Source organism: Stenella coeruleoalba (assembly GCF_951394435.1).
Source record: "Stenella coeruleoalba genome assembly, chromosome: 3".
Taxonomy (NCBI): Eukaryota; Metazoa; Chordata; class Mammalia; order Artiodactyla; family Delphinidae; genus Stenella; species Stenella coeruleoalba.
This window is the reverse complement of record NC_137148.1, coordinates 34,592,441-34,615,787: the sequence shown is the minus strand read 5'-3', so window position 1 is coordinate 34,615,787 and position 23,347 is coordinate 34,592,441. Positions and strand designations below refer to the sequence as shown.

At 40.0% G+C, this 23,347-nt stretch overlaps 1 protein-coding gene and 1 pseudogene across 6 annotated transcripts in view; one reads left to right on the top strand and one right to left on the bottom strand.

The window, feature by feature from the left end:
- OXCT1 (3-oxoacid CoA-transferase 1) overlaps positions 1 to 23,347 on the top strand; it is a 144,098-nt gene that overhangs the window by 38,842 nt on the left and 81,909 nt on the right. The window lies entirely within an intron of this gene.
- On the bottom strand, positions 12,085 to 12,564 carry LOC307184487 (peptidyl-prolyl cis-trans isomerase H-like; annotated as a pseudogene). Its single transcript has one exon. The product of its transcript is annotated as a peptidyl-prolyl cis-trans isomerase H-like (transcript).

Here is a 23,347-nt window from a genome sequence, read left to right as displayed (position 1 = left end):
GAATATAAGCAAAACAGCAATTTAGACAATAAAGTATTGTAAGCCTGCTCCCTCTGCGTGCTCATAGTAGAAGAGGTCCACATGCCTTTAGGTTGAATTGTAAGAACTTGTGCTCTTGGATGTAGAAGATAATTTGGAATTGGGGATGATGAATAGATTGGGTGTCGTCTGATAACAAAAAATCTATCTGGACTGTGAGTTTTGTATTATTCTTAGTCTAGTGACTACCCTGGACCTCCAGCTCCTCTTCTGTGCTATGTTTTGTGCACTCTGTTACCTGCATTGGCCTTTAGGACTCTGTAATTCTTTTCCTGTAGCCCTGTCCTACTTTATTGTGCAGTGGTCCTAGTGAGACGGATGATTATGAGCTGGTTTAACAGGAGTCTTCAGAGATCTTAAATTACCTGCGTATTTTCCTGCCTGTTAAATATTAACAATAATAATAGTTACTATTAATCAAGTATTTATTATGTTTTAGTCACTGCTGTATTCTTCATGGTTATTGTTAATTTTTTTAATGTTAACAATAGTCTTATGAGGTAGGAATCATTATTATCCTTGTTTTACAGATAAGGACTTAAAAGCACAGAGAGGTTTGGTTATATACCTGATGTGATGTCACACAGCTAGATGGAGCTAGGATAGAACCACAGAATGACTGATTCTGGGGTGTCTGCACTTTTCCACTATTTTATGAAATATTCTCAAATCATCATCAATGGATGGTGTTTCAAAATCTTGAAAGGTATTGAATTTCTGGAAGTAGTCCATTTCAATGCTAACTATTAGAATCAAGCAGATTGGGAGTTTTGGGCCAATATATTCCTCTACCCCCAGCTCTCCTTGCTAGTTATTCCAATTATGGTCTTTTTGCCTCCTTCACCATCTGCCTCCAAGAGGGCTTTGAGAAAAGCATCATCCTGTGATCAAAAGCCCTGTGGATTCATTCAGTCTTCCTCTTGGATTCTGTTCATTCTGTTGTGTCGCCTCTCTGAACTGTGCAGCTTTTCACAGACTTCCCTGAACATGGTGATTGAACGTCTATTCTTGTACTGCAGTATCTTAAGCAGTGGGAGCTTTAACAATGACTACACCCTACATTTCAAACAAAGCCTTTTTTTTTTTTAGAACTCTTAGCTCATCTCCTTTCTCTTATAAATGAGGACATGAAGGACTTTTCAGTAGCAGGATCTGGGTTAGAGCCTGTCTCCTAAAGCACCACTCCACCCCCTGGTGCTGAATCTTTTCAGCCTTTCTCCCTGGTTACCCCCTATAACTTGAGTTTTATGGGAGGTAAAGAGAGGGGTAGAACTATAAATATCTAAAATATTAGTGATAATTCCCTCAGATATCTTAAAGTCTTTTTGCACGTAGAAGCAAGGTGGCAGGGGACTTCCCTGGTGACGCAGTGGTTAAGAATCCTCCTGCCAATGCAGGGGACATGGGTTCAAGCCCTGGTCTGGGAAGATCTCACATGCCGTGGAGTAACTAAGCCTGTGCACCACAACTACTGAGCCTGTGCTCTAGAGCCTGCGAGCCACAACTACTGAGTCCATGTGACACGACTACTGAAGCCCACACGCTTAGAGCCCATGCTCTGCAACAGGAGAAGCCACCGCAATGAGAAGCCCGCGCACTGCAATGAAGAGTAGCCCCCACTCGCCACAAGTAGAGAAAGCCCGTGCACAGCAACAAAGACAACAATGCAGCCAAAAAAATAAATAAAAAAAATAAATAAATTAAAAAAAAAAAGAAGCAGGGTGGCAAAGGAACATAAAGCTGTCTCTTGCTTTTTTGGTTCATAATTTCTCCTCCAATTGACAAGAGGTAAACCAGTATATTTATCTTGAATTGAAGAGAATACCAAATTGGCCCTTGACATGAATTATTTCTGGTTTCTCTAAAAGTGGGATATTGCTCCTTTTTGGAAAAATTTTGCCTTTCAAATGTGTTCTAAACAAACTTCTGAGTTGTGGAAAACCAATTATGTCTGTTTACCCGTGTAACAAAACCGATATGAATATTGCATTTGCATTCTTAAAACCTGCAGCCATTTGCATGTTTCGCCACAAAGTTATGACATAGTGAAGGCTGGCTGTCTCTTTCCCCGTCTCTTAAGGAACTGGGGGTAGTTACTTGGGGAAAATAGTACAAGTGGGTGCACATATTGGCATACATGCCAGAAAGATATTTCTCTTTTTAGGACAGACAGTGTTATTTCTGGACCTCCTCTTTGAGTGGGTGGAATCTTTCCTGATAAACTTCACAAGTGTAAGTGCAAGACCAGCCAGGGAACAACTCTTGGCATTGCGTTCCATGTGTATGAGTAACAGCAGTACTGTGGAACTCATTTGGCTTTTGTAGGGGTCTGTTAACCCTTCAACTTCCCATGAGCCCCTCAGCCAGTCTCCTGGGTGCATATCCAATCAGGCTGTGTTTCTCTGGGAAGTTACCATTCTTTACATTTTTTTTTTTTTTAAAGCAACTTATAATAGAAAACTCAGGGGGAGGGGCGCGAGTGCTTCACTCAGGAGAGTGTTGATGCTTTGTCTCCTGCAAGCAGCCTGGCGTGCCGGTGCTGTCAGGGAAGCTCATCTCACTCAGCCACCGAAGGCTGTTCAGGTTACCTGTGAACAAAATAACCCATCTAGTTTCTTCAGGTGTGTGCCCTGGCTGGTGTTGGAAGATGGCAAGGTTTATGCAAGGCCTCTTCAGCTATTTTGGCTAATTTCAGCTTTTAGTTAAGACAAACACATTCATTACCATGACTTCAATAAAGTTATTTTTATTATTTTTATATTATGGCATATTTATGTATTTGCTTGTGAAAGAATTGTTCATATTACATGATATTTGATGCATACAAGTATTATATGCATGTAGCCTTTGTGGGTGATAAAGCACAATAATAAATCGAACACCTACGAACCCACCTAAGGTAAGGATTGGCGGATTGCTTATTCTCATTTTCATCTGCCTGCCTTTCCTGCAGAGAGAGCCACTGTCAGGAATATTGTGGTTATCAGTCCCTTAAAAATAATTCTAAGTCATAAGGTATGGACATATGGAAGATTATTTTCCAAAGATATCCTAAGACTTTTTGTTTAGAAGAGCCAAGCTTTGGGACCTGTGACTTCTGTGTCCCGTACTAGTGCCTGGTACATGCCGTGTCTCCAGAGGAGGTTAACTAGAGGAAAAGATTAGGGGTACATCTGCCATCCTGCCAAGAAGATATGTGTTGTTCCTGATTGGTGGATGAGGAAAGGTGAAAATAGCAGTGTAAATGGTATCACAAGTTTTGTTTTTAATGTTTATTATGAAGGCTAATGGACATACACAACAGTAAACAGAAGAGTGTAATGAACCCATCTGAGCTCGTCCTCCAGCTCCAATGACTGTCAACCCACGATCACTCCTGCCCCGTCTTCATCCCCATCTCCTGCCTCCTCTTGTAGTATCTTGAGATAATCACCGGATATTGTATCCCTCATGAGCTTACATTATAATGCTCAAGTCTGACAATAGGTGTAATAAATAAGTAAAATATATATTATATTAGATATTGATAAATATTAAGGAGATGAAACAAAGCATGAAAAGGGACATGAAATGTCAGGAGAAGAAAGATAAATTTTGTTTTTGTCTTCGCTTCCCCCCCCCCCCCTTTTTTTTTTTTTTGCGGTACGTGGGCCTCTCACTGTTGTGGCCTCTCCCGTTGCGGAGCACAGGCTCCAGATGCGCAGCCCCAGCGGCCATGGCTCACGGGCCCAGCCGCTCCGCAGCATGTGTGATCTTCCCAGACCGGGGCACGAACCCATGTCCCCTGCATCGGCAGGCGGACTCTCAACCACTGCGCCACCAGGGAAGCACCCCTGTCTTTTTTTTTTGTCCGTACTGCATGGCTTGTGGGATCTTAGTTCCCTGACCAGGGATTGAACCCGGGCCCTCGGCAGTGGGACTGTGGAGCCCTAACCCCTGGACCGCCAGGGAGTTCCCCAAAGTGGAAGTTTGAAGGGGTTGGTCAGTAACAGAAGGCCCCACTGAGATGACAGTTGAGCAGAGGCCTCCGGGAGGTGAGGAAGCTGGGCGGTGGAAAGAGGAGCAGTGGAGCCTCCCTGGTGGACCTGGCGACTGGGGATGACACACTCCCCTTTCTTCCGTCTGAGGTGGTGGGCCGAGGACTCTTATATGAGGGTAGCTGTCTTGAGAATCATGGCAGTGTCTTCTTCCTAGGCTGTGTGAAGTGTGATTTCTGTTCTTAGTTCATTTGTAATAGTTCGCAAGATGACTAGGCCCAAATCTGACTTTAAAACTCTGAGATGAATGGAGAATGTGAATTTGAGATTGGAGCCTCCTGACTTTTGTGACTCTCTGGCCCTGTTTGGAGAACTTTGTGTTGACAACACCTCATGAATTACCTTTGCAGAAGAAGTCAAACTGGTGTTTAGTTCACTTTACACTAGGATGTGGGAATACAGTGGATTTTAACCATTCGACCTAATCACTTCAGTGGATCCTGTGAACATTTAATCTCCACCAAGCAGGCCCAATTCGTGTATCGATGTTTTAGAGACTGGTTATCTTCCGTCCTGCTTCAGGAAAAATGAAACTGTGCACGGGATAAACATAATTCCTTTCCTCTTAAGTTTCTTTTATTCTTAATCTTAAGATTGCTAATGCCTTTTGATATTACAGAGAAACTCATAATTTTTCCAAGAGATGGTAAAAAGAAAAAAGAAATAGGTCTAAACAGGAAAAAACCTAAAGGTTCCATCCACCCAAGAGAAACACATGTAACCATGTTGAGAAACTTCATTAGACAGATGCAATGTCAAGCACACACATGCATACACAGGCGACCACTGCTCCATGCCTGTATGGAATTTATGCCCACGCACAAATTGCTGATTGACTTGGAGACATGATATTTATGAACTTGGCTGAAATGTCAAATTTGACATTCACTGTGTGAAGCATAATATAGTAAATGCCCTTCACTGCACTTTAGTATATACCTGGTAACGCTCTCTACTTCTCTTCCTTAGCGAGAAGATAAGGACAGCAAGAACCTGTTTAATCCTAATCCTCTTTACTTCATTCACACAGGCCAGCTGAGTTGAACACTCAACACAAGTTCTTTAAAAACACAGGCAGGTAAAAGAGCTATTTGATACAATACAAAAAGAAGGAACACCCTCTTCCCACCAACTCCCCATGAACCCTGGGACCTCATGATCCTAACGCATAATACGGTCACCTTCCCAAGTGTTAACTTTGGGGATGATGTGCTGAGCTATGGATGTCATTTACAGTGATTGATTTTTAAGTCTGTTAAATATATAATAGCCTTAATTTACATTTTTTTCTTTTTTAGTTTTTCAGTTATAGGATTTTATTAATGCTTTTAGATTTCATTTTTTAAAAAGTGATTGCTATACCACTCTGAAAGAGATATCTATAAATTTATGCTACAAATTCAGCCAGATGTACATTGCTTTGACAGATGATAATATCCTTACACAACTAAACTAAATGAAGTGATTGACTCTACTTATTTTGAAGTATTAAAGTATTTAAAGACAATTCATTCATTTCCTTGAATTTTCATAAAATGCAACACTGATTTGAGAATATTTCAATGCTAATGAAGATGTATTTAGTGAAGATTTAGTTGAATATTTTGACAAAATAACTTTCTCAGTAATAGAATCACTATTCTGTTATTATTTGCTGTTTCTACCAAGGAAGCAGTAAATATAAAAAACATGAACTTGGTGAATGCCAAGTATTAACTTCACTGCATATTTTTTTGGTGTGTGTACTCTTTTAGATTAATAATTCTTAGCCTAATGACCATTTACATCCAGAAGAATAGCAGAATAGAAGTATGGTTTGTTGATGGTAAAAATTAAATCAAGTGCTAATCCTGACATTTTATTTCTTGTTGCTTGGTAACAGTGCAGCAACTCTGTAAGAGTTCCTTTATCTCAGCTACAGTGGACTTCATTGCCTTGTGGGGTAGCAATACCAACTGCAGCAAGTCATTTGTATGCCATTATCCTTCCAGAATTTTGTTGCTATTTTTTATTGTTAGTGCAGAGATCCTAAAAGAAAGTCATTTTAATAATACATCCTCCTTCTTTGATGGATTGGTGAATTTTATTCTAGCTACTTTTGGCTTTTCGGCTTTGTGTCTGTAATTTCTGAGGTTTCACAAATTTGTGTTTTATCAGTCTGTACAGTATTAACCTAGGCTTTTGAATTTCATTGGAAATATGTACATTCTAAGTGATTCTTCATTAGTTCTTAGTGAACATCTTTTATCCTTGACCACCTAAGAAGGGAGAAAAAAATATCTGGGCAGAATTTTTCTTTCATAAAAATAGGACACATACCTCATCCTTCTCTAATATAGAGCATTCCTAGTTTTAGAACCTGCTTTAGGAAAAGGAAGCCTGTTGAACCAGTGTGATTTGTTTTAAGTGAAAGGCTGATTCATGTTGCGTATACTATATATGTTCTATATGCTGTTAGTTCACAATTATTATTTACGACAAAGGTTGATAAAGTATAGCCCGTGGTCTATTTTTGTATTGTCTAAGAGCTAAGAAATTTTTGTATTTTTAAAGCGTTGTTTAAAAAAAAAAAAAAAAAAGCAATATGTGACAGAGACAGTGTGGAGCCTATAAAGCCTGAAATATTATCTGGCCCTTTGCAGATAAAAACTTGCAGGCCCTTGATTTATGGCATAGTTTCCATTTCTATAGTCTGAATATATTAAATGTCACTAAGTCTTATTTTTTAAAGGACCAGTGAACTTAAGTAGAACTGAAGTAAAATAATGATAACTGGTTTGAAGAGAATCAATGAAAAAATTAAATTGAATAATATGAATTTGTGAAGAAGTAGTGAAATGATTATGCAGTTTGGTGGGTCTGTTTTGGGGGCAACCATGAAGAAAGGAAGATTACATGTAGCAGCTTGTTTATCTTGCCACAGTTTTTACAATTTCTTTACTAACTCAATGCCTTTGTCAATAAATCTGACTCTAATAAAATTGTATAGTGATAGACTCACTTTATTAGAAGCATTTTGCTTTTTCCTGCCCATTAGACTTTATGTCATACTTGAGGCCAGTTTCTTACTTACAATGTCTGTATCCTGGGGTGATGGGGTGAGGACTTCTCCAACTTGACCTGGGTCTGGCACTCAGCTGCAGCTCCTGCTGTCTGGAAGAATTTCCAGGAGCTACGGAAGTGGTCCAGAGCTGGAGTCATCCTGTGTCCCTGGGTTTTGGAAGGGCCCTGCAGCCCTGGGTTTTCATCTCCTCTGGAGCTGTGCCCCCCACATCCCGGAGAGAGGGCAGGAGAAGAATTGTGGACAGACTTTGGGCAAAGTGAGGCTCATTTTCTCAGCCTTCCAAACCAGGGCTTTTAGCTTCCTATTTTCTTTTTAGTCAAAAATGTGTTTCTAAGAGTTATCTGGCTATTTCTTATTTATTGGTAAGGTAAAGCCTGAAATCAGGAAGTTAACCAGGGCAGCCATGTGTTTTTTTATCTGGCATTAGTCTTCTTAAGCAATAGAAAGGGCTCCAACCAGCCAAACTGTATTCTAGTGATGAGAGATAAAAGTCAATTTTTTACTTATTTATTTTTGCTGTGCTGTGCGGCTTATGAGATTTTATTATAATTCCCCGACCAGGGATCGAACCTGAGGCCCTGGCAGTGAGAGTATCAAGTCCTAACCACTGGACCACCAGAGAATTCCCAAAAGTCAATTATTTTAGCTAGACTCACTTAACTCCTCTTTCTTGTAAGCAAAGGCCCAGAAAACCCCATGCTTGAGCACCATTTCTGTATTAGTAGGCGTTTTATATTACTTTATATTTGTAATGCTTTATGTTTTCAAAGTGCTTTTACATATATTATCTCATTTAATCCTCTTAATCACCAGGTGAGGTAGGAGGAGAAGCAGTTTTCTTATAATATTACAAATGAGAAAACTGAGAGACAGATCAGTTTCTGGGAATAGATCATTGGGAAGTTGAACGGCTTAATGAAAAGGACATTTGAAAGACTTGGTTTAAGTCCTGACTTTCCATGTTTCCTCTGCCACTGTCCTGCCATGACAATACTGAGGCTTTATTTCTGAGACACTGAACATTTCTGAAAATGTTGGCATAGCTAAGTGGACTTTTATAGGAACTTTCACCTTATTTTAAGTGCAAATGGAAAGGGTCATGATTTTAGGTGTTGTATATAGAATGGATTTTTATGGAGCTGTGAAGGGAGACAGGGTAGCCGATGAGGAGACTATTGCAGTGGTCCAGGCAAGAGGTGACGGTGGCTTGGACTTGAGTGGTGGAGCGGAAGTGGGGAGAGGTGGTGGAATTGAGATATACAGTATCTTGGAAGAGGAATCTTATCAGACTTGCCGATGCCTTGGATGTGGAATGCTGGGGTAGAGGAAAGGCAGAGAGTAAAATGATTCCCACCTGACTTGAGCAATGGTGTGACACCTACCAAGCTGAGGAAGCCTGGGAACAGCTTTTGGAAGGAGGAGTAACAAGAGCCCTGGTAGGATTGATTGGCTTTTTTAGGCATTCAAGTGGTGATGTAGGTGAAGATGGACATGTATGTGTTGTGCTCAGAGGAGAGGTCTAGAAGGGAGTTATACAATTGGGAATAATCCACATATATTTGATAAGTAGAGTCATGGAATAGAAAAGAACACTTAGCGAAAAAGTCCTGGGACTAAGCTCTAGGAGTCTCAGTATATTTCTTTCTTTCTTTCTTTTTTTTTCTTTATTTTTGTGAACAGTATCTGAGATTAAGAATCACATCTTTATTTACAATAGCCAGGTCATGGAAGCAACCTAAGTGTCCATCGACAGATGAATGGTTAAAGAAGATGTGGCACATATATACAATGGAATATTACTCAGCCATAAAAAGAAATGAAATTGAGTTATTTGTAGTGAGGTGGATGGACCTAGAGTCTGTCATACAGGGTGAAGTAAGTTAGGAAGAGAAAAACAAATACCATATGCTAACGCATATATATGGAATCTAAAAAAAACAAAAGAAAGGTTCTGAAGAACCTAGGGGCAGGATAGGAATAAAGACACAGATGCAGAGAATGGACTTGAGGACACAGGGAGGGGGAAGGGTAAGCTGAGACTAAGTGAGAGAGTGGCATGGACATATATACACTACCAAATGTAAAATAGATAGCTAGTGGGAAGCAGGTGCATAGCACAGGGAGATCAGATTGGTGCTTGGTGACCACCTAGAGGGGTGGGATAGGGAGGGTGGGAGGGAGACGCAAGAGGGAGGAGATATGGGGATATATGTATACATATAGCTTATTCCCTTTGTTATACAGCAGCAACTAATACAACATTGTAAAGCAATTATACTCCAATAAAGATGTTAAAAAATGAAACAAAATAAAAAAAGAAATAGAAAAAGAAAACCAATCACATCTTTGCCTCCCACTGGCATTGTGACCTTGGACAAATAAGTACTTTAGAATCCCAGCTTCTCTATAAGCATCTCCTGTGTATTTGCCTATTTCACGGGTCTCTTTTGAGCGTCAGTGGGTTAGGTCATTTGGATGTGTTTTCTAAAGCTCTGAAGTGCTATGTTCTTACCTTGATCCCTCCTGCTGCTTTGATTAATGAACCTCAGATGACTGTCCTCACTGGCCCAGTGACAGTGACTATAGGACTACCCCGTGGGTTGCAGCTGGCAAGGCACACCCTCCCTATCCTTTTCCTGTCATCCAGAGTTCTTGAGATGTAGGGGAATTAAAACTCCATAATACCACCGACTTCTAAAATCTCAGGACATTATCAAAAAACTAATCTAGATTGTTTTTTAAATATATTGTTAGCTTTAATCGGCAGTAAATTACCTAATATTTAAAGCTCATCAAAATCGACCTAAATATGTTGATGCCTTACATTGAGCAAATGCAGTGATGACTTTTAAGGTGAGCATTATGGACCCCTTATAGAAAGGAAGGTTCTTATAAATCTGTCATTTCATTAGCTTATGAAATGACAGATTTATAAGTTGCATGCAGTCAAAAATTGATGGCCACTCTCTGCTGTCATATTTTAAATGGAGGATTAGCCAATGACCTATTTATCTCTTTTTGTACTTTGGCGCAAAAGATTCAGATATTCTGGTTTGGGATGAAAACTAACCTTTGTTCCCTGATGAAACATGCTTGTACTGAATATCCACCTTGAATTCTTTTCATTGAAAGTAACATTAATTGTTTTAGGGGGCGTAAGAGAAATGAAATGAATAAAGAGGGCCTCAGATATTCATTGATGCTTCATGTTCAACTAAGTGCACACCACTACCTGCAAACGTCAGAGAGACTAAGGGTCAAGAAATAGACCCTTGTTTCTTTAGGATGCAGCACACTGTTACATATAAATAAATTAGTCTGCAGGTGTGTTTTCACTGCTTCCTTATGAAAGCTTTGCTTTTGAATTTTCACAGACTCAGGAAAAGGTATGTTTTATTTAGTTTGTTTTTAGATGAAATGGTTTGAAACAAACGGTTAATTTGGGAGAAATAATGAAAGATTAGAAACCAAGGATGACTTAATTGTTAGAAAGTACAGTAGTCCCTCCTTATCTGGGGTTTCACTTTTCACAGCTTCAGTTACTTGTAGTGAACTGTGGTTCAAAAATATTAAATGGAAAATTCCAGAAATAAACAATTGATAGGTTTTAAATTACATGTTGTTCAGAGTAGTGGATGAAATCTCACCCGCTCCAATTCTGTCCCGCCTGGGATCCCCAGCCGTCAACATCTGCTCCTGACACCCAGCCATCAACATGGCTTGATGATCCAGGATGACATGGAGCAGATGATCTTCCTTCTGATACATCATCAGAAAGTCAGTAGTAGCCTAACATTACGTCACAGTGCCTATATCATTCACCTCACTTCATCTCGTCACAGGCATTTTATCATTTCACATGGTCACAAGAAGAAGAAGGGAGAGCACAGTATAGTAATGTAATTTGAGAGAGAGCAAGACCACATTCACATAACTTCTATTATAGTATATTGTTGTAATTGTCCTATTTTATTATTAGTTATTGTTGTTAATCTCTTTTTTTTAAAATAATTCTACAGCATTTCTATTGATTGATTGATTGGCTGTGTTGGGTCTTCGTTTCTGTGTGAGGGCTTTCTCTAGTTGCGGCGAGCGGGGTCCACTCTTCATCGCGGTGCACGGCCCTCTCACTGTCGCAGCCTCTCTTTTTGTGGAGCACAAGCTCCAGACGTGCAGGCTCAGTAGTTGTGGCGCATGGGCCCAGTTGCTCCGCGGCATGTGGGATACTCCCAGACCAGGGCTCGAACCCGTGTCCCCTGCACCGGCAGGCAGACTCTTAACCACTGCGCTACCAGGGAAGCCCTGTTGTTAATCTCTTATCGTGCCTAATTTTTTTTTTTTTTTTTTGGCTACGTTGGGTCTTTGTTGCTGCGTGCGGGCTTTCTCTAGTTGCGGCGAGTGGGGGCTACTCTTGGTTGCAGTGAGCGGGCTTCTCATTGCGGTGGCTTCTCTTGTTGTGGAGCACAGGCTCTAGGTGCACGGGCTTCAGTAGTTGCAGCACTTGGGCTTCAGTAGTTGCAGCACACAGCCTCAGTAGTTGCAGCATGTGGGCCCTAGAGCACGTAGGCTTCAGTAGTTGCGGCACGTAGGCTCAGTAGTTGCGGTGCGTGGGCTCTAGGGCACACGGGCTTCAGTAGTTGTGGCCCATGGGCTTAGTTGCTCCATGGCATGTGGGATCTTCCCGGACCAGGGATTGAACCTGTGTCCCCTTCATTGGCAGGCAGATTCTTAACCACTGCATCACCAGGGAAGTCCCATGCCTAATTTTTTTTTTTTAAATGAACAACTTTATTTACAGTTGAAAACTTAAACACAAAATCTTGGCTTCTGAATCTGTGAGGTCTCTTGATCAAATGGGGCAGCGGCAGGCAGGGAAGCAAACACAGGGGCCAGTCCAGATTATCTTACTCAGGAGCATCACCCCAAGCAAGGGAAGGCCTGATTCAGTCTTCCTCTGGCCTACATCTCTCCACACTGTGAGATCACCACAGGCAGCTTGGGCTTATTGTTGGGGCCTGTGGGAACATTCTCAATCTTTCTCATCACCAGAAGTCCATCAGTGATTTTTCCAAACACCACGTGCTTCCCATCAGCCAATCACATTTAGAGCAGGTGATGTAAAACTGGCCGCCATTTGTTCTGGGACCACTGTTTGCCACGAAAAGCAGGCCTGGAGCTGAGTGTCTAAGCTTAAAGTTTTCATCTGCAAACAGCCCCCCCCAGTAGATACTAGTGACTCCAGGACCATCTCCATTAACAAAATCTCCACCCTGAATCATGAAATCTTTTATGACCCTGTGGAAGCTGTTCCCTTTGTATCCTGTTGGAACCCCATCTTTTCTGAATTGTCCAGTGCAGAACTGCCTAAAATTCTCAGCCATCTTAGGCACTGCGTCTGCAAAGAGCTCCATCTTCATGCAGCCAACTTCCCTTGTGTTCTACCCAGTCCTTCCACAAGCCAGTGCCTAAGTTTTAAAAAAATTTATTTATTTATTTATTTTGGCTGCTCTGGGTCTTAGTTGTGGTGTGTGATCTTTTAGTTGTGGCCTGCAGACTGTTAGTTGTGGCATGCATGCAGGATCTAGTTCCCGGACCAGGGATCGAACCCGGGCCCCCTGCATTGGGAGTGTGGAGTATTACCCACTGGACCACCAGGGGAATCCCTATCATGCCTAATTTAAAAGTTAAATTTTATCCTAGGTTTGTATGTATAGGAAAAAACAGTATATATAGGGTTTGGTGCTATCCACAGTTTCAGGTATCAACTGGGGGTCTTGGAATGTATCCCGTGTGGATAAGGAGGCACTCCTGTAATGGTTTTCTCTTCTGTTCTTCATTCCGTGAGGAAACCAAGACCACTCATGTCCAGGAGTATAGGTCGCCTTCTCTCCGATTTGGCATCTGAAATGTAATGTTAATTTCTGTCACTGAATAACTAAGCCCACATTCAATTTCTTTGAAGAGAATTTTAAATCCAAATCCCATGGGAGAGAAGTTAAACAGGAATCTGAAGAACTTAGTATCTCTTCTGTGCTTGCTGTGAAAAGGAGCTGGGTTATTAATTTAAAGAAGCTATTTTAGTTTCCTTAATAATTACGGGAAAGGATACAAGTTTTGCCTTGCATTCTGAAAAAGTTCTTTCAGTTTAGAATTTCTTTTTAAATTTTGGAAAAGGTTTGCTGGCATACACAAAACTCAGGGAAGAAAAATTCAATATTACGAAACTCAGACAAATACAGGTTACCTACAAAAAGCTACAGGATTAAGGCTGTTGAGTTTGAAAGTTTTGGTATAATTTAAATTTCTCTCAATTTGAGGAATTTACAAAGCTCATTCATTTTGAGAATTGGCATCTCAGAAGTGGAATTAGACCGTTAGAAAGAAAGGGAGTATTAAATGGTATTTTAAAGCCAGTTCCATAAACCAATTCCTGCTATAAAAAGTAGTTTAGCTGCTGTTTTATTTATAGATATATTTCCCCAATGCTTTTGGCATTATGTTTGCACCCAAAAAGTTTTCACTTACTTTTCCTTTTTGTTGGTCCATTTTTTTTTTTTTTTTTTTTTTTTGTGGTACGTGGGCCTCTCACTGTTGTGGCCTCTCCCGTTGTGGAGCACAGGCTCCGGACGCGCAGGCTCAGTGGCCATGGCTCACGGGCCCAGCTGCTCTGCAGCATGTGGGATCTTCCCGGACCGGGGGACGAACCCATGTCCCCTGCATCGGCAGGTGGACTCTCAACCCCTGTGCCACCAGGGAAGCCCGTGGTTCATATTTTTAAATGTACAAAGTAGCATTTTATATGTGGATTAATGAGGACTAGATTTTATAAGGAGAGAACAAAATAGAATGGAAAATTTTTCTTCATAAAATTCATTCCCAAGAAATAGGAGGGGCAGTAAAATGGTCCAAATAGAATAGATACAGCTAGGGCATGCCTACACAAAGTGGAGTAGACTCCATAATTGAAATGTTTTCAACTGTGGCAATAGCAGATAAAGGAGATATAGCCTAATGATGATAAAAGCAACAAAAACAACAGCAGCAGCAGCAAGTACTATTTATACCGTGAACTTACGTGCAAAGCACATAAGATCATCTGTTATAATAACCCAGTGTGGTAGGTTTTATTATCCTTATTCTATAGAGGAAGGAAATGAGGATAAGGAGAGGCTTTATGATAAAGCTAATAAGGGAGAGTTAAGATCTAAAAACATTTCTTTCTGCCTCCAAAGCCATGTTCTTAAGTACAAGTGAAGAATGATAGGTGTATTTTGTTTTATACTTTGTAGTGTTAACATTTAAAATATAATTTATTACCTCTTTAAGGGCAGGGGCTTAGACCTTTAGCTAATTGAATTTTTCAGCCAAGTATAGCTCCAGCACAATGTTAATACTTCCATAAACACAAAATTAAAAATCATTCAGAAATGTTAACCTCTTAAAACTTAAAAAATTGGATAATTTCCTGAAAGCTGTGAAATGAGAGCCTTCACACTTGAGAAGGTAGAATGGTTCCCCCCAGTTAAAAATGATGTAGATGATATTATACAGTAGTTTGAAACCAAGATAGAAATTTTAGGATTCTGTATAATAAATACTGCTAATGATTATCTACTTAAAAAATAGGAACTTCCAGTTTCTGTTCTGGCATCTAAGTAGCTTAGTAGTCACCACACCTGTTCTCACAATAAGAAAGTGAACAAACTGAAAATCAACAGACAACAATTTGTTCACAATAATAATAGTTTTAATGTATTTCATAATTATAGCTTATGGATGAATGAAATGAATGATAGCAATGCTTTAAAGGACAGGAGGGAGAGGTAAGAGTACTCTGTCATAGGGTACTTGCACTACCCGTGAGGTGGTATAGTGTTATCTGAAAGAAGCCTTGGATTAGTTGTGAATGTATATTGCCAACTCAAGCATAACCACTAAAAAGGGTAAAAAGAGAGGTATACAGTCAGCTGTATCCATGGGTTTCACATCCACACATTCAACCTGAATTTGCTGATGTGAAACTCATGGATACAGAGGGCTGGTTGTAATGAACATTCTAGGAGAGGAGAAAAAATGGAATCATATAAAAAGCTTAGTTAAAACCAGAGAAGGAGGGACTTCCCTGGTGGTCCAGCAGTTAAGACTCCACGCTCCCAATGCAGGGGGCCCTGGTTTGATCCCTGGTCAGGGAACTAGATCCCTCATGCCACAACTGAGAGCCTGTATGCCACAACTAAAGATCCCGCATGTTGCAATTAAAATAATAAAAAGATCCTGCATGCCGCAACTGAAGATCCTGCAGGCGTCAGTGAAGATCCTGCGTGCTACAACTAAGACCTGGTGCAGCCAAATAAATAAATAAATATTAAAAAAAAAAACAGAAGGCAGAAAAAGATAAGACAAAAGAGAAACAAGGACAACAAATAGAAAATGTAACAACTATGGTAAATGTTAATCCAACTATATCAATAGTCACTTTAAATATTAATGGTCTAAGATATACCAGTTAAAAGACAGAGACTCTCAGATGGGATTAAATGAGACCCAGCTATATGTTGTCTATAAGAAACCTGCTTTTATATATATTTTTTGCAGCTTTATTGATATATATAATTGACATATATAGCATTGTATAAGTTTAAGGTGTACAACATGTTGACTTGATACACTTACATATTATGAAATGATTACCACTATAGTGTTAGCTAACATCTCCAGCTCCTCACATAATTACCATTTCCTTTTTATGGTGAGAACATTTAAGATCTGCTATCATAGCAAAACTGACTTCAGAGCAAGGAAAATACCAGAGATAAAGAAAGACATTCCATGATGATAAAAGGACCAATTCTTAACAAAGACATAAGAATCCTTAAAGTGCATGCAGTGACAGTGGTTCTTTTTATTTTTTCACACTCATTATGACCTTCTGAGATACCAGCACCAGCTGCCCCATGCCATCTTCACAGCAGTTTGGGTCCCAGCTCTGTGCAGCCCCTTTCCTAAGCATCAGTTCAACCACTTTCTTTTGCTGCTCTTGCAGTTACTGTATCTGTGTCACCTCAGTGCTTCTTTTTTGCATTTTTAGTTCTCTAATTCCTTATTTAAATTTCCTTTATTAAAATAACTGACAAAAATTAACTCAAAATGGACCATAGACTTAAATGTGAAATGCAAAACTATAAAACTTCTAGGGGCTTCCCTGGTGGCGCAGTGGTTGAGAGTCCGCCTGCCGATGCAGGGGACGCGGGTTCGTGCCCTGGTCCGGGAAGATCCTACATGCCGTGGAGCGGCTAGGCCCACGAGCCATGGCCGCTGAGCCTGTGCGTCCTGAGCCTGTGCTCCGCAACAGGAGAGGCCACAACAGTGAGAGGCCCGCGTACAGCAAAAAAAAAAAAAAAAAAAAAAACAACTTCTAAAAGATAAGAGAAAATCCAGGTGAACTTGGTTGGGTTTGGCAATGCCTTTTTAAATACAACACCAAAAGCACAATCCATGGTCAAGACATCTGTACAGACACCTCACCAAAGACAATATACATATGGCAAATAAGCAGATGAAAAAATGATCAACATCATATGTCTTTAGAGAATTTCAAATTAAAACAATTCAATAGCACTACACACCTATTAGAATGACTAAAATCCAAAGCACCGGCATCACCAAATGCTGGTGAGAATGTGGACAGCAAGAACTCTCCTTCCTTTTTGGTGGAAATGTGAAGTGGTAGAGCTGCTTTCGGAGACAGTTTGGCACTTTCCAATAAAACTAAACATGCTATTGCCACATAATCCAGCAGTTGCATTCTTTGGTATTAACCAGCTCTCCTGGTTGGAACACTTGGAAGATTAACAAATTGCCTGTTTTTGTTTTCATATAGAATATATAGTGGACTTGTTCACACGCTGAATCTGAGCCATTGTTGAGTTTGATATTTGATTTCTTGTGTTTGTCCAAATATCCAAGAACTATTAGTCCTGTGTTCTGACTTTCACAAGGAAATGAAAGTTTCATTCTTTCAAGAAGTTACTGCATGTGTGACCATGTATAGATAAAAACAATATTTCACTTAAATGTGGAAAATGGACAATTAGCTAGAAAGCCATTCTAACTGCACACTGGGTCAAGTTCATAGCTTATGAAATCTACAAATTACCCCCTTCAGAGTTGCTTGGGAAGATAGTTAAAACGTGACTGTTAAGTTTACAAATGATAAGGATTGCTATATGAGACACAGTGATTATCTTAGATGATCCCACAATATAGTTGCTGAGATAGGACTAACCTGAAATTCGAAGTTGTATATAGAGCAATGGGTGCTAAATTTAATGATAAAGATAGTAATTGCTATGGGATTCTGATGGTTGTTTGCATGGTTTGTGGCTCTAACCTCAAAGACGCCCTTTCTAACAAGGCTAAGGCCTTGTTTCTGTAGATATATATAAATGTGGATTGTAAATGAAGAATAAGACTTCAGGTATTTTACACTCTGTCTTGGCTCAAAGGTCTAAGAACATTTGAGTGGGGATGGGCCAAAATGGGGTGTGGAGACACATCTTCCATAGAACCAACGGCCTTGAGGGAAGAAATGGAATGGATGTCTCTTGGTTTGATTTCCTTACTTCCTGTTTGTTACTTATATGTTTGCTTTTATAAAATTAGGATCATATTTTATATTCATTATGTAAAACATTAAGAATGTTTTTGGAGGTCACTAAATGTTCCCCAAGAGGATATTTTAGTAGTTATACTCAAATTTATATTAATAACTCAATTGTTATACTTTTATGTTGTTTTTCCCTCGCTATTATTAATAATGCTATAGTGAATATCCTTGTTTCAGTGTATGTATGATGATTTGATGAAATTCCTAGAAGTGGATTTTTGGGGTGTGTGCCTCAACATTTTATCAGCTTTTGATAAATATTGCTGAATTGTTCTCTAGGAAGGTAATTTCAATTATAACTCTATAATGATATTTAAAAGTATCATTTTCAGCCATTGTTGACAATATGGATATTATACTTAATTTTTTTTTTGGATAATCTGCTAGGTGAAAAAAGCTGTCTTGTTTTTGTCCTGTCCTGGTTTTGATTTGCGTCTCTTTGATGACAAGGGAGTTGAATATTTATTGGTTGTTTGTATTTTTTGTGATTTTATGTGTTGTTATAAGTATTACTGTCATTATTTGAATGGGAATGTCTAGTATTTCATTTCCAGGTGTTCTTTGGTGATGAGTTATGTAAGAGGGAGAAAGAAAATGTGCAGGATTGTGGTTGACACGTGAGCTCTGGAGTTAGGCTTTTTGGATTTGAACCCAGCTTCCTGAGGGATCCCCCAGCTGCTGGTCCCCAGGCAAGAACTTGATTGGCTATAGCTAGTAGAATATATAAGGAGGAGCATCTTAACTCTGAGTTACGGGAGTAAAGATGGCTAAGGCTCTCAGAAAGAAAGTAACCATGGCTGGCAGCTTACCCCCAGAACCCCTTCCTAAAATAAGGTGTGAGTCAAGTGCTCTGTTGATTCACTGTTTTGAGACAGCTCTCTAAAACGTACAGTCATGGTTTCCCACAAAATCACCTCATTGCAAATGAGGACATAGATCCTGTTAAAAAAAGAGAAGGGAAGAAAGGGTAAGAGGGTATTTCTAACATAATCTAATGGTTTTGGAATCTTTACCTGTGATATTCTCTCTCAAAAGGTTATTGAATAATAAAGCACAGGATGCCTGACATAAATTGAGGAGATGCACTCTTATGAACTGTCTTATTGGAAAAAAGGCCAAAAATTCCATTTATTAATTTTGCCTTCACCTTTATTTTAACTAACAATTTTTGACCTACTTATCAATTTATTCCATGTTGGTCATAAGAATTTAGCTTGTGATTTTAAAGTCATTCCTATTAAAATAGCAGTGGCTTTCCTCACTCCTTCCAGAGACCTTGTCAAAAAATGTTATTTTTTCCACCTCAAATATAGATTTAGCCTACAAATACTGAAGCGATAATTAGGGCTTATGCAAGATTGTTTCACTTGAAAAATTAGCTGCTTTTTTTTTTTTTAAAGTTTTACTTTCCAAATCTTTCTAGTTTGAGAGTATAGCTAAAAAAAGAAGGTATTTTAAAGTCATGGCTTACATAAATGATTTAAGTAAGAAATGTGTGAGAGGAAAAATGAAAAACATTACTTATTGACCCCTTTTGTGTTACTGGTTGTCTCTCTTTTAAATGCACTTTTGCATGTGTCATTATTGTAGCTTGAGCATCTAGCATATGTCAGCCTCCCCAAATTAGAATGTATTCAAATTTCTCAATGGCCTTTTATCAGGCGCCTAGAAAAGCCAGGTGCACAACCAAAAATTAGTAAAAGTGAGAGAATGTAATTGCCAAGGTGTTGAAAATTTCTTTCTGATGAGAAGCCACCGTAATCAAAAGAAACTGCCCTAGCAGCATCAGTTAAGGTGGACTCTCATGTGAGATTTTTGAAGTATGAAGGAAATCACATTTCTTTTTTGTTCAGGTTAGATGTTACCATTTCTGATAGCTCTTCCAAAGTTAGGTTCCTCGTTCCATAAAATAAGCATTTCACACTTCTTTCTGCCATTCCTGTTCCTAGGTACACGAAATTCTTTCACAGGTACCATCTTTCCACATTCCTCCATAGAACACATCCTTCCCTGACTCCAGGCCTTTGCCCTGGCCATTCTGGCTGCCTGGAATGCCCTCCCCATCCTTCTTTCTGTGGCTCATTTTCTGCCTTCTCACCGAAGCTTTTCCTCTGTTGTAGCATTTATTACTTTGTTATATTGTGGTTAGCTGTTCGCCTGTCTCCTCCAGTAGGACTGAGCAAGAACCTCGTGGGACCTTGTCCTATTCATCTCTGTATCCCCAGTACAGGCACACGATGCCTGGCACATAATAGGTGCTCACTGAATGATGTTTGAGTCACTTAGCCAGAAGGTTAAAATATAAGCGTCACTTTGCAGGCTTAGAAACGTTCTGTTCATTCTAGTTGATTGCCATTATCCTGCCGTAGTCTATAAGAAAGTAAAAAATGCCTTATGTTCAGTGGTTCTTCCTGACGGCTTTATAGTTGAGGTCTTTGTTGGGCCTTGCTTTGAGAGGCTTGATAATCTGCCACCAGGTGTTCTGTAATTCCCTTCCTTATTTGGGTGACTAGGTTCCTCTGATTTCTCTGGGATCACTAACTCATGGTGTGCCTTTTAATGTTGGCTGGAATAGATAGTGTCTGATTCAATAGGCTTTTATTGCTCAACTAAAGGAGAACAAGCCATATGGTAGTTAACTAGCTTTGCAAAAGATGATAACTTAGTGGCAAATAAACTGGCCTTGTAAATGCAACAGCCTGGTTAGTCAGGGGAGAATTGGCATAGCATATACACAAGTGCAGAGGAGTGCTGAAGGTATACTAAGTGGCATGGAATTAAAATCATGTGTTGCCTTTAACAAAGTACACCCAGTAAAAGGGGATTGATCTAGGGCTCAATAATCCAGAATAATTAGAAAGATACTGTAGGTTAATGTGTGTACTTTGAGGTCTTTGTTGTGGACCATCCAGCAACTGATGTAGACTTATAACATGTAAGGGCTAGAAAGAATATTAGATGTCACTTAAATTTCAACTTTCACATTTTAGAGATGAAATGGCCTTAAGTGGTTCTCATAAGAACACAGTGCAAGAAGATATTAGACCTAAAACCCAGAATCTACATCTTTTGACCCCAAATGCAGTTCTCTATATCATACTCTGTTATCTTTTTTTTTTTTTTTTTTTTTTTGCGGTACGCGGGCCTCTCACTGTTGTGGCCTCTCCCGTTGCGGAGCACAGGCTCCGGACGCGCAGGCTCAGCGGCCGTGGCTCACGGGCCCAGACGCTCCGCGGCATGTGGGATCTCCCTGGACCGGGGCACGAACCCGTGTCCCCTGCATCGGCAGGCGGACTCTCAACCACTGCGCCACCAGGGAAGCCCTGTTATCTCATTTTTTAAGGATAGCAGAAGTCAGTGAAATACATGGCATTAGAATCATGCGGACAAAAATCCTTCTCTTACAAACTACTGACATCGTAAATTACTCTCTTCTATCAATCACAGCCACCTTTTCTTTAATGGGAGAAGGGAAATTCTGTCTAAAAGATCAGTATGCTTTTTTTTTAACATCTTTATTGGAGTATAGTTGCTTTACAATGGTGTGTTAGTTTCTGCTTTATAACAAAGTGATTCAGCTATACATATATCCCCATATCTCCTCCCTCTGCGTTCCCCTCCCACCCTCCCTATCCCACCCCTCTAGGTGGTCACAAAGCACCAAGCTGATCTCCCTGTGCTATGTGGCTGCTTCCCATTAGCTATCTGTTTTACACTTGGTAGTGTGTATATGTCCATGCCACTCTCTCACTTCGTCCCAGCTTACCCTTCCCCCTCCCCGTATCCTCAAGTCCATTCTCTATGTCTGCATCTTTATTCCCGTCTTGCCCCTAGGTTCTTCATGACCTTTTTTTTTTTTTTTTTTAGATTCCATATATATGTGTTAGCATACGGTGTTTGTTTTTCTCTTTCTGACTTACTTCACTCTGTATGACAGACTCTAGGTCCATCCACCTAACTGCAAATAACTCAATTTCATTTCTTCTTATGGTTGAGTAATATTCCATTGTATATATGTGCCACATCTTTATCCATTCATCTGTTGATGGACACTTAGGTTGCTTCCATGACCTGGCTATTGTAAATAGAGCTGCAATGAACATTGTGGTACATGACTCTTTTTGAATTATGGTTTTCTCAGGGTATATGCCCAGTAGTGGGATTGCTGGGTTGTATGGTAGTTCTAGTTTTAGTTTTTTAAGGGACCTCCATACTGTTCTCCATAGTGGCTGTATCAATTTACATTCCCACCAACAGTGCTGGAGGATTCCCTTTTCTCCACACCCTCTCCAGCATTTATTATTTGTAAACTTTTTGATGGTGGCCATTCTCACTGGTGTGAGGTGATACCTCATTGTAGTTTTGATATGCATTTCTCTAATGATTAGTGATGTTGAGCATCCTTTCATGTGTTTGTTGGCCATCTGTATATCTTCTTTGGAGAAATGTCTACTTAGGTCTTCTGCCCAGTTTTGGATTGGGTTGTTTGTTTCTTTGATATTGAGCTGCATAGCATGTTAGCTCAGTTGGTTAGAGCGTGGTGCTAATGATGCCAAGGTCGTGGGTTCGATCCCCAGCATGCTTCTTTTAATTGTCATTCTTAACTTTTCACATATGGCGTTGAGTTTTGGGGGTGAGCTATGTATTCTCAGAAGATATTTTAGATTCGGGACCTTGATCAGCTTTATTCACTGTAGGTTTCAGTGATTGCTGTGAATGATAACTTCAGAGTTAGGACTGGTTTCCTAGTGATGACTAGAGGCTGAAATTCAATTTGTTGGAAAAAACTGAAAACTGAAGCCAAATCAGGCCTCTGTACCCGACACCAAATTAACTTTTGGAGACAGAGTTTTGGGTAAAGTAGAAATGAATAGCTTTATTCCTTTGCCAGGCAAAGGGGGCCACAGTGGGCTAATGTCCTCAAACCATGTGTCCCCAGCTGGGGGGGTATTGAGAAGTTTTGTAGTAGTGGTTCAAAGAGGGCATGATCAGCTTGTGGACATTCTTCTGATTGGTTGGTGGTGAGGTAAGTGGGATTCAGCATTATCAACCTTCTGGTTCCAACTGGTCGGGGGTCTACATGCTTGTGAGCAGCATATCATTAATTTCTCCCCTCTAGTGGGGGTTTTAGTATCTGCAAAACAGCTCAAAAATACTGTTATGGATATCCCTTGATGGGGAACCAGGACCCCGCCCCAAGACTGCATTATTGTCTCTCTTGACTGTTCCTCCCTTGTCTCTGCATCCCCTCCCTTCCCTAATTATCAACTGTTTGAACCTGCCTTTTGGAATGCAGGGAAGGTCCTGGAGGCTGAAACCTATTTCCTGTAATCAAGAAATGGGGAACACTGAAAGACTTTTGCGCCCAGGAGCCCCACAGATCCTGCTCGGTATCAAAACAAGTGATGCCAACTGTAAAACTGATTGTGTGTCTCTGCCAGTTGTCCTAAGGGAAGAGTCATTTGATCTTAATGCTAAAATCACAGTTGAGAATGTGATGAATATGTTTGAATGTCTTTAGGACTTAAAGGTCTAGTTTTA